The sequence below is a fragment of the Podarcis muralis genome, chromosome 2 (assembly GCF_964188315.1).
Source record: "Podarcis muralis chromosome 2, rPodMur119.hap1.1, whole genome shotgun sequence".
Taxonomy (NCBI): Eukaryota; Metazoa; Chordata; class Lepidosauria; order Squamata; family Lacertidae; genus Podarcis; species Podarcis muralis.
Window position 1 is genome coordinate 42,156,808 of NC_135656.1, and position 15,846 is coordinate 42,172,653.

The 15,846-nt window shown below is 47.3% G+C and overlaps 1 protein-coding gene and 1 long non-coding RNA gene across 13 annotated transcripts in view; one reads left to right on the forward strand and one right to left on the reverse strand.

The window, feature by feature from the left end:
- The window catches only part of WIZ (WIZ zinc finger), a 65,720-nt gene that overhangs the window by 11,897 nt on the left and 37,977 nt on the right, over window positions 1-15,846 (forward strand). The gene's annotated exons all lie outside the window — the stretch shown is intronic.
- LOC114586534 (uncharacterized) lies at window positions 8,276-15,215 on the reverse strand. The gene is made up of 2 exons (XR_013391853.1): window positions 14,404-15,215; window positions 8,276-10,341 (listed from the first exon to the last, which is right to left on the reverse strand). It is a non-coding gene; the product is annotated as an uncharacterized LOC114586534 (long non-coding RNA).

Consider the following 15,846-nt stretch of genomic DNA (forward strand, 5'->3'; position numbering starts at 1 on the left):
CCAAGGTGCTACTTCCGGGTTAGCGGAGTCTGTAACCTGAAGCGTTTGTAACCCGAAGCATCTGTAACCCGAGGTACCGCTGTATCAATTTTATTTTTTTTGGTCTGTACTGTGGTTGCTCTTGGGGGTGGATTTTTTTTGGAGGGGGCAGTCAGTCCTGTGGGTTAGGAGTGGGTCACCCCTGCACAAGACATTCTGTTTTTGATACTTCAGTTTTATATCATCTTCTTGTGCTATCCAGCAGTATTACCTAGCGTGGACATGGCTGATGCTGTGACCTGCTCTTTTCTCAACAACATACTGTGTTGCACCACTGGCATTTGTTTGTTAGGAGATTGCCATGTTCATAGGTTCCTTTCAGGGATAAATATTGTCAAGGTCCGGATGATAGTCAGTACTGCCATCAGTGGTGCAGTGGTAAATGATGAAGTGCATTTCCTTCACAACAATCCCTGTAACCAATGCTGATGTCAATTCCAAGCTAGCTTTTTATTCGTAACCACCCTCCAGTCTTATGACAATTTCTGCTGGACTTGGAAGGTTCCTTGCTATTTTATGACCTACCAGTTGGCTATAATGAAGGGATTTCAGGATTTTCCAAAATAAACATGGCAGCTTAACCCTTAGATGTTTGTGCTAATACAACCCACCTCTTTCTATGCTTAGTTTCTTAGTTTCTGAGAAGACTAGAGTGTATTTATTTGGCGTGCAGAGGATTGGCAGATAGTGCCCCAGGAGATGATATCGTCATCCCTGCTGTGACTTAAGTGGCAGTGTTTTTGTCCTTGCTCCACTACACCACTGACTGCCATCCTGGTATTTCAGCTATAACATATCTGTCATGGATGGTATCTCAGTTATGACAGATGAGAATTAATCTGAACACATTAGATGAGTTGGGCATTGGAGAAGAAAATAGTAGGCCAGTTGTGTTCAAGGAACAGGTGTGCTTAAACAAAATAGCAAGTATGATGTGAATCCTCCAGAAGAACAGTTCTAGGAAGGGAATGGTCACTAGCAAAATAAGGCAGCTTAACTACTGACTGTTTGGTGGCCTGCAAGAAGCAGGTTTGCCTGGTCATTATAGCTTTTGCTTTGACTGCTCAGTAAACCTGCTGGGCATGCTGTGGAGTTAACTGCTAGGGCTTTGAAGTAAGGCAAGAAACTTCAGCACTCCATACAGGTGACAGCATATGCACCGAGTTGGGTCACACAAAGGTGTGTAGCGTTCAGCCTTTAGTTTCATTACCTTTTATTTTTAGGCTTGCCATATTTCAAAAAGTAAAGATCTTGTTACCTTTGCTGGTACCTTTCCCGGGAAAATCAGAGGCTCACTATGTCAGGTTCCTATTGGAAGACGGGACAAACGCTGGAACATTAGCAGTGGCAAAGTTTTTATCGGTGGTTGCAAGAACCAATGATCCCTATCTTTAAGTCTGAACAAAATGCTTGTTTAACCTGGAGGTAGGCTGTCTGAATTGTGCATTGCTTTGTAACGATTTGTTGGGTCTCTAGACCATAATAAAGATTGATTTGATTTGAAAAATCTGGACACCCCCCCCCCCAATACCCACCCTGGATTCCCTGCCTTCCCACTTCCTTCAGCAGGCACGTCTGGCCAGTCCTTCACTTGCACATGAGCCTATGTTGCCTCCCTTTTACCTGCAGGAGACAGTGGGAGTTGTCGGGAGGAGCGCTCGCACCTTGTGGCTGGGTGGGCAGGCTCAGAGACGTAAACAGTGGGTCCAGGCCCCTGGGAAATGCACATAAGGTGCTGGCACTGCGGCCACAGCAAGAGCCCACTGCGCTCAGGACACTGCGCCACTGTCGTCTAGTGCACCACCCACGCCTCAGAGAAGCAGTTCCCCGACAGGGCAGCCACGCACGGCCAAACAAGGGAGGCAGCAGGCAGTCCCAGCAGCAGCGGCACCATGGGCAGCTGGAGCCCTCGCTGTGTGCCCTGCAAAGAAACCCCAGGAAAAAAACCAAAAAAATTGCCCCAGACGCCATTTTGGGCATCCGATTTCTGGGCATGTTCTGGGCATGTTTTCTGGGTGTATGGCAAACCTATTTATTTCCCCCTTTTCTCTCCAGTGATGGGCCTGGTCATTTTGTCCCCTGTTCTCTCAGTGTCTTTATTACCACCATCTCTGGATGAAGTAATTCTGTAGAATCGTAGCCTGCTTTCAGTAGGAGTTTCTAAGCTTTTTTTGAGAGGGTGTAGAAAAACCTGATCTTGTTGTCTCACTAGTATATTAAAACCAGCAAATATTTTGGGAACTGAGTAGCTTCTCTGGCAAATTGCCTTGCCCCTAAATATGGGTTTCTAGTCGTAATTAAAATTAATAAATTTACACGAATATGCATCTATATACAGTAATATGATTGTAGTCTCTGTTTCTTGAACGAAGCACTCAGAAAGGTCGGTGGGTGGTGCATTGATTCTCAAAATTTAGAAACTCTTAAAAATGGCTATATAATTTCCAGAGCAATACTGTGGCTCTGAAGTCTTTACACAAGCAATCAATTTAGCTAGGAATTTTCCAGATAAGATAACTCACATGTCCTCCCTTGGGCTGTATGCATCATGTAAACATTTAGAAAAACACATCACAAGCCTGGCTGTTGTGTTGGGGACAGGAAATGTAGTGATTTTGAAAATCCTAATCCTACACTTTTCTGGACGGTTACATTCAACAGGACTGAGCAGTCACTCATCCCCCTCCTCATTTAAGCTTGTTTCTCGCAGAAGCTCTCATTTAACTAAGACGGGCATACTCTAACTTTGACACAACTAGCTATTATCCAGTCGCTGGAGTGAGCCTCTGCCCCTGCCCCACCATAGCACAGACCTCACTCTCTTCTCAGTCTCCACATCAACCAGTCCTGCCCCTGCGATTTCCACTTCTGCCAGAAAACTTGCAAAATTGCTGACCTGGATCTGGCTCCACTTGCAAGATTGGGTGGGAGATGAAGAAGGCCAGTGGGGAAAAGAGGTGTCTGCATCTTTCACCACTCATCTCCCAAGTAAAAGTGTTGCTGCCTGGGCCAGTGCTCCAACCACGGCCACATCTTCCTGCCCCTGCCCCATGCTTACAAACATGGAGCAACAGCTAATCAAGGGACAAAGTGGCATCACACGTAACTTGCAAGGAAGGAAAGAGTTGCCTAGGCCAGTGTTTCCCAACCTTTTTTGGGCAAAGACACACTTGTTTCATGAAAAAAATCTCGAGGCACACCACCATTACAGCCCCGTGACGTCAGCGCGCAGCGTCACTCCGGGAGGGACATGAATTGCTAGCAAATTACATAATCACCTCCTTGAGGGCTGGCTCATCTTCTCCGAAGGCAGAACCCCATTAATTAACAGCACAGACTCACACCATAGCCAAGACGAGGGGGGAAAACCTCAGTCATGCACAGTCATGCACATGTGGGGGCTAAATGAGGACGAAGACCGGGCAGAGAGCAGGGTTCAAATCACCCCACCTGGCCAGGACAATCCCTGGGTGCTCCCTTGGGCCACTCGCCTGACCCACCTCGCAGGGCTGTTGTTGCGAGGATAACACGGGGAGAACCACGCGCGCCCCCGGGAGCTCCTTGGAGGAGAAAGCGGGCGATGAATGCAATGCACGAAATATATGAGAGGCGACCAGGTTTTGCAGGTGAGGGGCCCCCGCCAGCCTCCGCTTCCAACACCCGGCGCAACGACGCCGAAGTTTCCCCCCGGGCTCGGCTCGGGGAGCAGTGCTGCTCCCCCCCGGCTCCCCTTCGCCCTCCCGGCTCTCTCTGCCGCCCACTGGGGACCCCCCTCACCTGCCAAGTCCGGAGCGCCAGTGGAAGTTGCATGCATGCATGCAGGGCGCCGCGTTGCCATTGCATTGCACTGCACTCCATGCAACGCCTGCACGCATGCATTGCCTTGCACGCCCGCCAAGGGGTCTCCCCGCGGTCCGATGCGTCCCCTCCGGTGTGGATGCAGCATTGCAAAAATAAAAAAACCCCGACGCAGCCCTACCTGGGGGGCAGCCTCCGCCGCTCCGCCTCCGCGGGGATCCCCGGGCTCCATCCTGCCGCCCGATCTCCGGGGGGCGCAGGCAGGCTGCGCGGGGTCTGCGCAGAAGAGCCCCTGCCCGCCCGGCCGCCGCCGCTGCGCTCATTCCATGGCCGGGAGAAGAGCGCTTCAAACAAAACGCCCGGCCCGCCAGGCCACACTGGGAAACGTAGTTTGCGCACCCTGCGCAGGCGCGGAGCCCAAGGGCGAGGGGACTGCGGATCCCGGCAGCCCCCGTGACGGGGACGGAGGGGGAGAGGCCGGGTGCAGGGATGGAGGGACGGGTGGGCGAGCGAGTGAGTGAGTGGCAGCCGCCAAGCCTTGGCCGAGAGCCAGGAAGGGCCTCCCCGTAGGAGGAGGAGGAGGAGGGAGGCGCAGAGCGGGAGGGAGGGAACCCCAGGGGTCATCTAGTGACGGCGCCCCAATCGAAAATTTTACTTTTTTTAAAAAAAAAATCTTTCAATTTTTTAATTTTTCCCGCGGCACACCAGGCAACATCTCGCGGCACACTAGTGTGCCGTGGAACAGTGGTTGGGAAACACTGGCCTAGGCAGTGTATTGCAAATCCCAAGTGGCCTTGTGAAAACTAATCTACATCTCAGAAAGGAATCTTGCACATGCATTAGTTATAAGAAAATTTAGGACTTTGAGAGGGGGAACATAGTAATTTCCAAATGACTTTCATAATTATCAGCCAGTTTTCCAGCTTAGGTTCCCGTCTGTTTCGAACTGTGGTTTGCAAAAAATGAAAATCTGGCCTCTTTAAGAGGGATACAGATAGTTCGTATCTGATGCCAAGTATACGTGGGTATATTTTTTTAAGGGGGTAGGCAGTATTGTGATGCTGCAGCAGCACAGAAAGATAGGGTTTTTACAGTGAACACACAAGCTAGCATATTGCATATTCATGTTGTCGTTTCTTTCCTTTCATGCAAGTTTCTAGCCCTTAAGACTGCAAAGATAGGCTCGAAAATGTGTGTGAGCAATGTCTGAAATCTCTGGAGCCAGAGAGAGATTAAACAGCACTTCCTGTGGTCACAGAATGACTCTGCTATATATAGCTTCATGTCTCTCACCAGATATACCAGCGTCAGAATAAAACCCAAAACAAACAAATAAATACAAATTTGTTCAGTTTGCATAGGCCGGGATTCAAAGAACAACTTTAGGGATGTGCCCAGTGGCATTTTTGTTTCCCCATCTCTTCTTTGAACAGCAGGCATCCATGCCATACCACAAACTCTGGCAATTAAGCAGTATATAAATACATATTTTTTTTAAAAAAAAATTGAAAGCCCCTTCATCTTCAGAAGGAATTTGTTATGATGTCATTGATAGCAAAATGCCAGCCCATATTTCCCCCCACCCATGTAATCCAGATTTACCCTTTCTGAATAAATCCAACATTTATTTATTTATTTTTAAATATTGCCAATAATCAATTTGTGATATTACATGACCCATTTACAATATTAAGCCCCTGTCTGGAAGCACCATTATGAAGTTCCCTTATGCCAGTTTAGGCAGACTGGAGATTTCTACTGCATAGCTGTAGTCAATGAGAGTTTATAATTAAGAGGTTGTTTTATAAAGATGGCAGACAATATTCATCCTTAGACTAGCCTTATAACTAGCTTGAAAATGTGTGGTCAGCTTCTGTTTAATTGACTCAGAAACTATAGTTGTAGCTGGGGTTCTTGTCTATCCCCATATCCTTTAAAATGAAATCTCATCCTATCTATTGTGGTTGGTGCCATATGCATTTATTGGCAAGCCACTTTGTGAAGGCATTTCGCCTTCAAAGAGCAGGATGCAAATACCAAAATAAAATGATTTCCCCCTTCCTGGTGTAGCACCACTACCTACCATAATTTTTAGTTGTGTTTAAACCCCAAAATATTGTCAGCAATAATGGACTTGTGCTTGATTTACTTGACTTATCCTGACTGCAATATCCGTGTTCTGTTTACTGTAGAATTTGATATCCTCTGACCACCTCCACCCTAGGTTGATTGAGAGTAAAGATTTTGGCTCAGCTTTACCTTTCTATAGACTCAAATGGTCATTCAGTTGAGTGACTACCTCTGCTCCAGTTAATTTCAGACAAATACTTGGAAAGTACAAGATGCCGTGAGATGGCTCCCTCCAAGCTCATTTTGTAAAAGCTTTGGGAGTCATTTAAAACAGTTGTTATTATGTTGGCGGACAAATGTGAACAATGCTGATCCAGGGTTGGATTGCACAATTTCCCCAAATAACATAGGAAATGACTTGTAGAAACTGGTGGCAAATCTGCTCCTCCAAAACACGATCTCAGTGGGAGTAGGTGAAAGTAGAAGAGTCTCAGTTGCCATCTGATGGTGAGGGAGGTATTCAGGTTAGCTTGCTGAAGTGAAAAGAGTGGTCTTATAATATGTGTTCTGCTGCCTGAAAGAACTTTTTTTGCTTTTATCCTGATGTCACACTGAGTCTGCTTCAGATCTGCCAGCCTCTTAAAGACTCTGACTGTCAGCGCACAAAGGTCTCTTTCATAAACTCACAGCTCTTTCTTCTGAGCGGCTGTATCTGTAGCTTCCTTCTGTGAGGAACTTGCCATTATGTTTCTGAGTTTGTTATGCTTAAGTTTTAAATCTGACAAAGGATGTGCTCTTTGACTGTGGAGCAGCAGGAAATGGAGAGAGCTCTGGATGCCAAAAATCACCAAAATGTTCACTTGAAGTTGGTGACCAATGAATGTTGAAGCAAGCATTCTCAGGGGTCCAGAATGTGAAGCAACTGCCCCCTAACATTTAGGCCACATCTTTGGATCCAATTCTGAAATCTTACAGGCTTTGTAAAACCAACAATGAGGGAGTTTGAGATCTGTGGGCTGAGACAGTGGATAGAAGGGATGTTACTAATTATTTGTGCATCTGGTTGTTCAGTTTGCCCACACACTTACAGTACCCCATGTCTGGCACTATTGTGGTAGTGTTGTTTTCATTGGGGTCATAGCAATGTCTCATAAGCACACCACAGAAGCTCCTGGAAATGGACTTGTGGTTTTGACGTGCCTTGATTATGAATGGTTGGGAGCTCCACCTAAAGATGATAAAGCATTTAAGCTTGCAATTGATTAGTGCAGTGTTCCAAGACCTAATGGTTTCTGTGTCGGCCAAGTTTGTGATCAGCGTGAGAAGATGAACAGTAGACCCATCAAGCTGGAATCGTAGTTCAGTAGGAATGACTGCATGATTGCAATAGCGTTGTATATTTATAATGCATGCAGCAGCACTCGTAACCGTGTTTTAACAGTTTGTGTTTAATGAGCTCCACTGAGATGTTATGGAGGGGATGGTTCAGTCCTATGAAAGAATGGAAGGACTTTGGGGAGTTGGAGCTTGATGACCCAGGGAGGGTCCCAGCAGGTTGGAGGAAGCAAAATTGTGCTCCCACGAAATGTCATAATACAAGGAAGGGGCCCGTGATCCAAAGAGTAAGCATCTGGATCCAGAGGAGATATCAACTGGGTTGACAAGGAAGTGTTCCTCCCCTGTGGTATCTGATGCCTCTCGTCAGGCTTCTCCTATTGTGGAGCTGCCTTTGGTGCCGCCTCCTGTCAGTGAAGAGCTTCCCCCTTCTATGGAAATGACTGAGAATAATTCAGGTGCTGTGCTGGTGTCGACTCCTTTTCTGCCTCCATGGAGATGCCAGCACAGACAAGCTTTGAAGGCCCAACCCACTCATAGGAATCTGAGTGCCCATTTACTTACCCTGTCCCAGGACTGCAGCTATTTGCTGTGCTAAGAACTGTGTTCACCTTGCTGTTCAAAAGGAAGATGCAAGGGGCACATTGCTTGTTGGATCACAGTCTTAGCTGGTGCTTAACCATGTCGCTATAATTTCCTTGCACCTGCTAAACCTTGTAACCAGTGCCTTGCCTATGTACCAATCTGATTTATGACTTTGGAAGAAACAGAGCTGGGAATGTGATTTCTTTGGCTGTCACTTGTCAGTGAGGGCCAGGATGTTTTCTATTTGTTTCATGTTTATACATTTCATGTTTATACCACTTTATATTTTTATGAAAAAACCTCAAGGCGGCTAACAACGCATTAAAACATCAAAGTATACATTCAAGGCAACATAATTAATAGTGTAGGCTGAGCCTAGTCCATGCCAGGGAATGTTAGCCCGCGTCCCCAGATCCAGAGAGAGAGCAAAAGAAAGCACCAGGAAAGATTCTTCTTTGGAGGAAAGCAGTTTATTCTTTGTGCACAGAGAGACAGCCAGCAGAATAGATTCTGAAAAATCTGGCTGCCCCGAAATACGCCTCTGCAGAGTTTCTTATACCTTGAGAAAACTCCCTCCCTCCTCCCCCAAACGCCCTCCAGACTACCAACATATAAAACAGTAAGTCTATTATTGCTAGCCTTCTAAGCAGCCCTCCCTATTTTAGCTAAGCGTCCTGCATTGTCTCCTTTGCTATCTTGCATTCCTAAAATAGAAAGCGAGAGGCCTCTGGCTTACAGGTCTGGTTATCTCTTGCTAGCTGCTAGCTGACCTTGCATTCCTAAAATAAGAAGAAGCGAGGGGCCCTCTTTTGCAGAAATCAAATTAGCTCAGAAATTTACTTAGATCCAAGGTACAGGGAATATAGAAAATCCTTCTTAGGTACAAGGTAGAGAGCATAGGTGCAGATTTCTTAGGTACAGAGTACAAAACACAGAAAATATTGAGAGAAACCTTTCCCATCTCCCTATACTCCCTCCTCTTCTTTTGAACAATCTATTACTTAGATTCGTTCTGGGGAAGGGGTCTATAATCTCTCATGAAAGCAATCACGCGAGGTCCCATCATGCGAGACATCATCTTCTCCATCATATTTTGCAAGCATTGCATCAAGCAGGGAATACAAAAGCAAAAAAGCAATAGAAGCATTATTGGGCCTATCACCATAGTAAATATCCTCCCCATCCATCCACCATCGGGCAACCAAGAATATAACCAATTCCACGGATCACCTTCTGTAGTTTTTAGCGGGTTTTCAGCTATCATTGTTTCCATGTGGTCAATTGTGGCCGAAATGCTGACATTATTATCTGGGATAAACATGCAGCAATAAAAATGAACTAGCACACAGACTCCTCTCTATGTTGAAGATGTTACCAATGGGAATTCCATGTAGCATCAAACCTGGCCGTTTAGCATAAGGTGGTATGTGCATACACAGCCAACAATTGGAAAGATTTAACATTGTGGTGAACTTCCTCAAGGGCGAGAGCCTACCGGTGAGCTGATGCTCCCACTATGTGGGTCAACTTTCCTACTAACCCTGTTGGGTAGATTGAACTCTCGAGCTGCCTCCCTACTGACCAGGGCATATGGAAGCTGAAATCCTGGGGTGGCAGTTCGTACTGGTACTTGTTTAGCAATTTCAACGCACACCTGGTTAAGGCTCCCACCCCTGCAGTACTTGCATTAAGATAGGTTCCGTCTCATCTATCGCCTGCATTAAGATTAGAACCTGGTCCGCTAGATGAGGTTGATACAGTGCTCTACCCCCCGGATAACAGTTGATTACCTCCTCACAACAGCAAGAGCAGTCCAGAACTCGATAGATTTCGACCGTCTCTGCAACTCCCCGTATGAGCACTATCCACGTGTGCTGGACAGTGGTGTGGAAGAGGAGCCACAACGGGGTAGTGGGATGTCTTAATATGGTAACCTCATCAAACCCCAGTTGCCAATAGCCAATGAGCACGCCATCTCTTACCACCGGCAAGACGAACCAGTCATAGCAGAGGCCAGCAGGCCAGTAAGGGCGGTATGGCTCAGTGGGGTCAGGGCTGTGGGACATAGAGCAGATAACAAAAAAGAAAAAGTCCTTATGAAAATATTAAATGTCCTGGTGGACTTCCTGGATTAGTCCCGGCACGGGCTTCCACGTTGGGGACGCTGCCCGCGGGCGCCCCTCCCATCCAATTCTTCAGCTGTGCGTTGAGATATCAGCTCCCGGTGTGATATCAGCAGAGCGGTCGTCTGCCAGGCATCTGGAGATAATCAGCCGAAGGGAGTTCTCAGGATCTGGTGTAACTGTCCAGTTTGAAATGGCTTTCTTTACTGAGTAGGGTGGACCCACGGGGTGATGCCAGCAACCTCCACAGCAGTAGGTGTAGAAAGTAGCACAGTGTATGGTCTCCTCCAGCAAGGCTGTAGGGGGGCTTGCTGCCAGTCTTTCACCTACGCTTCGTCACCTGGCTCGAACTGATGCAGCCAACACACAGGGGTTGCGAGCCTGGGTCCACCTGTCGAGACAAAAGAAAACTCGGAAAAATATCTGGACTTAATTATTCAGTTGCATATTCTGACATATGGGACCGGTCTCCTAAATACAATTTCAAAGGGTGACAGATGGGTCCGTTTTGACGGGAAACTGCGGACCCTGAGTAACGCCAAGGGCAACATGGTCACCCAATTAGACCCAGTCTCCTGTGTCAGCTTGGACAGCTGATTCTTTAGAGTTCTGTTCATTCTCTCTACTTTTCCAGAACTCTGGGGTCTATAAGCAATATGCAGCTTCCAGTTGATCTGGAGCGCGTTTGCCAGTCCCTGTAGGACTGCATGAACAAATGCTGGTCCATTGTCAGATCCTATGGACCTTGGCAGTCCATAGCGAGGGATGATTTCCCTAAGCAGGCACCTGGTTACTTCAAATGCCTTTTCAGTCTTTGTGGGCCATGCTCCGGCCCATCAGGTGTAGGTGCACACTGCCACCAGCAGCAGGTAGCGGTGCAGTCCACAACGGGGTAATTCAGTAAAGTCCACGACAAGATCTTCCATAGGTGCAGTTCCACTGTGCTGAATCCCTGGGGGAGCCAGTGGTCCGGCTCTGGGATTATTCTTTTGACACAGCAGGCATTTCCTGGAGATCTGGGCTGCCAGTTGGTAAAGGTGGGCTATATAGAAGCATTTTTTCAGCTGCTTGGTTGTAGCATCTGGTCCTATGTGGGTTGAATCATGGTATCTCTGAGTAACCTGCCAAGAAAGGGACTCTGGAATCCATATCCTGTCATCAGGGGTAAGGTACCATCCTCCGTTGGACAACGTCAACTCCTGAGCGTCTGCAGTGTCCCTTTCCTGCTTCGTATAAGCTGGCTTGTCAGTAGTGCTTAAAATCTCTTCTGGGACCAGTGCTCCAATAACCAAGGCGGGGGCCAGTTCCCGGGCTGCTTCTTTGGCCACTTTGTCTGCCAATCGATTTCCTCTGGCCACTTCCCCTGGTCCAGTCTTGTGTCCATAACAATGGATAACTGCCACTGCCTCAGGCTCCCATACAGCATCCAGAAGGTTCAATAAGGCTTGTGGGTGGGCCACCTGGTTTCCTCTGGAGGTAAGCAAACCTCTTTCTTTCCAAAAGGCTCCATGGGCATGTAAAGTCAGGAATGCATACTTAGAATCTGTATAAATGTTTATCTTCTGTCCCTTTGCCAGGCTCAGGGCTCTGGTAAGCGCAGTTAGCTCTGCCAACTGGGCCGATGTTCCAGGTGGGAGTGACTTTGCTTCGATCACCTGGTCTTCCAGGGCTACCACTGCATAGCCTGCTTTCCGCTGTCCAGTCTCAACAAAGCTGCTTCCATCTACAAACCATGAAGGCCAGTGGGGGTTTGCCTCATCTTTTGGTCAGGTCTGCTGGAATATATTTCATCCATCACTTCAATGCGATCGTGCATCTGTTCCTCACCTTCTCCTACCGGCAACAGGGTAGCTGGCTGAATGCAGCAGTGTCCTTCTTGGAATAGCTGCCAAGAGATTGTAGCCTTATTAATCCATGGGTAGGAATAATTGTTGCACCCGAGCAGAGACAAAAGGAGCCAAACGACACCAAGGGGTTAATCCAGAGAAAGAGCGTTTTATTCTGCCATCCGAAGGGGCAGAAGGCACCTGTGTGATTCAGTTCACAAAAGACAGGCCGCACCGAAAACATTTTACAAGCAGGTTTTATCCTTTTTTTCAAACCCCTTTTTTCCTCTCCCCCTTTACAGGTTCTTACATAGAAATGTTGCTTTTCGTTCTCTGGCTCTGTTCCCAGAAGTATGTTGCAAGTCAATGTACCAGGACCAAGGTTATTTGGATCTGGGAAGCGAAAAGCTTTTCTGTTCTCAGCTCTGGGTTTGTTACAGCGTTTTTGTTACAGAGAAGACTGCTTAGCTCATGCTTTTTGTCTTAGAGGAATATGCAGTTTTAAAAATGCGTACGCCAAGGCCTGGCGGGGGGGGGGGGATTCACAAACAGTTTTTAGGGCTTTCTGGGGTAACCCTAACTGTACCCCTTCAAGATAACGCTCTGAAGCTACCTCCAAGCGCCTGGCACAAAGGGGGGGGGGGGGGCTGATGTCCTGTTACTTGCATGAATGAGAAACAGTTAGTTCACTTGCTTCTGCAACAGTCTTTGAGCAAATCATTTTCAGAAACCTCATTCTGTGTGCCGAGCAACCATTGTTGGACCAGGGCCAGGCAGCTTCTGGGAACCTGCGTTTGTTGGGCCTGGTTTATCCTAGTAAGTTTTTTTTCCGTCTCTCAGGACTGGAGAGGTGGGGTTCAGGCCATGGGGTATCCCTGCACTGATCCCTGTTCTTGCCCTCTGCCTTGATTTTTCTGGAGTTCAGAGCTGGGCTTGTGGCTGTAATGCTGAGGCTCATGGCTGGGTACATAGGCATCGGAACTTTGGTTACTGTTCCCACCCTGTGGGGAGTGGGGTGTGTCGGGCGTGGGGCCTTTGGGCATTCCATTTTCCAGTGACCCTCTTGCCTGCAGATGGCGCACTGGCTTTTTCCCTAGGCGTTCTCTGCCCCTCCCGTGGACACCCTCGCTCGCTCTGAGATTGCATTTTTGGCTTTCTGGCTGTTTGAAGACAAACCCCTAATTATTTTGGCCAGGTCCTCTTCGAAAGAAGGATTCTGATTTAAGGTGCTTGGAGGTCTGTGGTCCTGGGCATCGGATGACTCCAGGGGGTCGTACACTCAGTGGAGTGGGGCCATCAAAGTGGAGTTTTAGCTGCCTCAATTGCAACTATTAGCTGCCTCAATTGCAACATCAGTATTGTCCGCTGCCCTGAGGGCATTTATCTTGCAGATTTCCTCAATGGTCAGTATTGTAATCCCAGGGTTCTTTGATCCCTCGGGTTTAATTGTCTCTCTTTTTTTTTTTTTTTTTAACAGTTCTGTCCCATGCGGCTCTCAAAGCCTTCTGCTCTGTTTCTTTCTGTCTGCCAATTCACATCCTTGCATTGTGCTGCTTCTAGAACTCAAGAAGCCACATGGTTCTACATACTGAAACACTCTTTTGGACTACTTGTCCACTTCACCTTCTGAATTCTTCATTCTCTATACCACCTTCTTCCTCACTTTCCTCTTCTCTTTCTTTTCTCCCTCAGTCTCTTTTCTTGGGGGTTGGGTAGGGGAAACCTCATTTAGCCCTGGTGCAGTTGCTGCATAGGGTGGAGGGGGGCTAATTATTCCTTCCTCCTTTTCTTCTGGGACTTCTCTTCTGGGACTGGCAAAACTGCTGGCTTTTTAACTTGTACTTGCTGCCATACTGGGCACAGTTTGGCATGGCACAGGTAATCACAGTTCTACTTTTCTTAAGCCATGGGAGACGGTTAGGAACTCCACATAAGTGTTGGAGTCTATTTTTTCATCAGGTTTTTAAAATCCCCAATCTTCTCCCTTCGTGGCATCTTTTCAATTTGTTCAGGGAAGCATTGCAGGGGGGTCATGGGAGTTGTTTTACTGCTTTTTCTCCATGACCCTGGAACACTTGGACACTTGGGATACTGGGACACTCCCTCCTCCTAACGTTATTTTTTTCACTCAGTCACAGGCCAGACGTTGCTTTCAACGTCTCACACACTCAAAACATTCACTGGAGTGTCCCCACACGCACATTCAGAAAAACCCATGCACCTCCCCCAACCCCCTTTTTTTTTTTTCTTTTCTTTTTTTCCCCCCCCAAAAACCAAAATCACAACCGGCAGTGCTTCACAACTTCGACCGGGGCCCAAGAGCACCTTTTTTACTGCTTCTTCTGGGCACAAAACCAACAACCAACCATAACCGGCAGCGCTTAGACTTCGACCGGGGCCCTAGCAGCACCCTTTGCTGCTTTTTCTGGGCACAAAACCAACAACCAACCATAACCGGCAGCGCTTAGACTTCGACCGGGGCCCTAGCAGCACCCTTTGCTGCTTTTTCTGGGCACACCAAAACCAGTGGCACTTCTTCTACCCTGCTGGCGGAGCTGATCAGGCTCTCTTTTTGCTCACACCTATCCTTGTGGAGCTTGCTCCCACCTATACCCTGTGGAGCTTACCTTTTCCGCTGCGGACCTGTCCCCTCGGCGCCGTCCTCTTTCCTCCCTCGACCTGGGTCCTTGCTCCGGAGCGGTATGGCTGGCTCCCCCCACAAATTGGCAGGGTGCGCGTGGAGCCTGCAATTGCCGATCCGAGCTGTCCACCGAGGTCGAGCCTGGCTCTCCCCAGCCCTCTGAGGTGGGGCAGATTCCCGGTCAGGGAACCAAGATGTAGGCTGAGCCTAGTCCATGCCAGGGAATGTTAGCCCGCGTCCCCAGATCCAGAGAGAGAGCAAAAGAAAGCACCAGGAAAGATTCTTCTTTGGAGGAAAGCAGTTTATTCTTTGTGCACAGAGAGACAGCCAGCAGAATAGATTCTGAAAAATCTGGCTGCCCCGAAATACGCCTCTGCAGAGTTTCTTATACCTTGAGAAAACTCCCTCCCTCCTCCCCCAAACGCCCTCCAGACTACCAACATATAAAACAGTAAGTCTATTATTGCTAGCCTTCTAAGCAGCCCTCCCTATTTTAGCTAAGCGTCCTGCATTGTCTCCTTTGCTATCTTGCATTCCTAAAATAGAAAGCGAGAGGCCTCTGGCTTACAGGTCTGGTTATCTCTTGCTAGCTGCTAGCTGACCTTGCATTCCTAAAATAAGAAGAAGCGAGGGGCCCTCTTTTGCAGAAATCAAATTAGCTCAGAAATTTACTTAGATCCAAGGTACAGGGAATATAGAAAATCCTTCTTAGGTACAAGGTAGAGAGCATAGGTGCAGATTTCTTAGGTACAGAGTACAAAACACAGAAAATATTGAGAGAAACCTTTCCCATCTCCCTATACTAGAAAACTAAAATATTATCTTAAAGATTTCAAAATAAAACATTGCAAAGGAGGTCAACTACAGAATGCCCATCTAACACAGCAAAGATAACAAAAAAAAAAATCAAAAGAAAACATTACTAAAGGAAGCCAAGTATAAAATGTGCATTTAAAACTGCATAGTTAGCAAGAAAATTAAATATTTTCATAAGCATAGAACATATCTACTGGGCCGTGGCTGTGGAAGCTCAGGCTCAATGACCTGGATCTGTACTCAGAGACAGCCAAGATACCACCAAAATCACTGCAAGTCATGCTCAATCTCCTCATCCCTTTTAAAAGCTTTTAGTTGCATATATCTGGCACATTTCTGATTAATACAAATATTTCTGATTTTCTGCAAGACTTATATCTTTAAAAATCCTTATGGTGATGCAACTACACTACTGGATGACTTTTTGGTGAAAGTGCTTGCGTCGGCTTTTTGTTGAAGATTTTGTCCTGACTTTGTAGATTTTTGTTATGTCTGAGTGTTCCCCACTTCTAGGGCTGAAGTACACAGCCTGCAATTTAAAAACAAATCCCAATCCTGCCCCGACCTTGGCAAGGCTTCTTACCCTGCTGTAAGCCTGTTCCTCCCTTAGCCA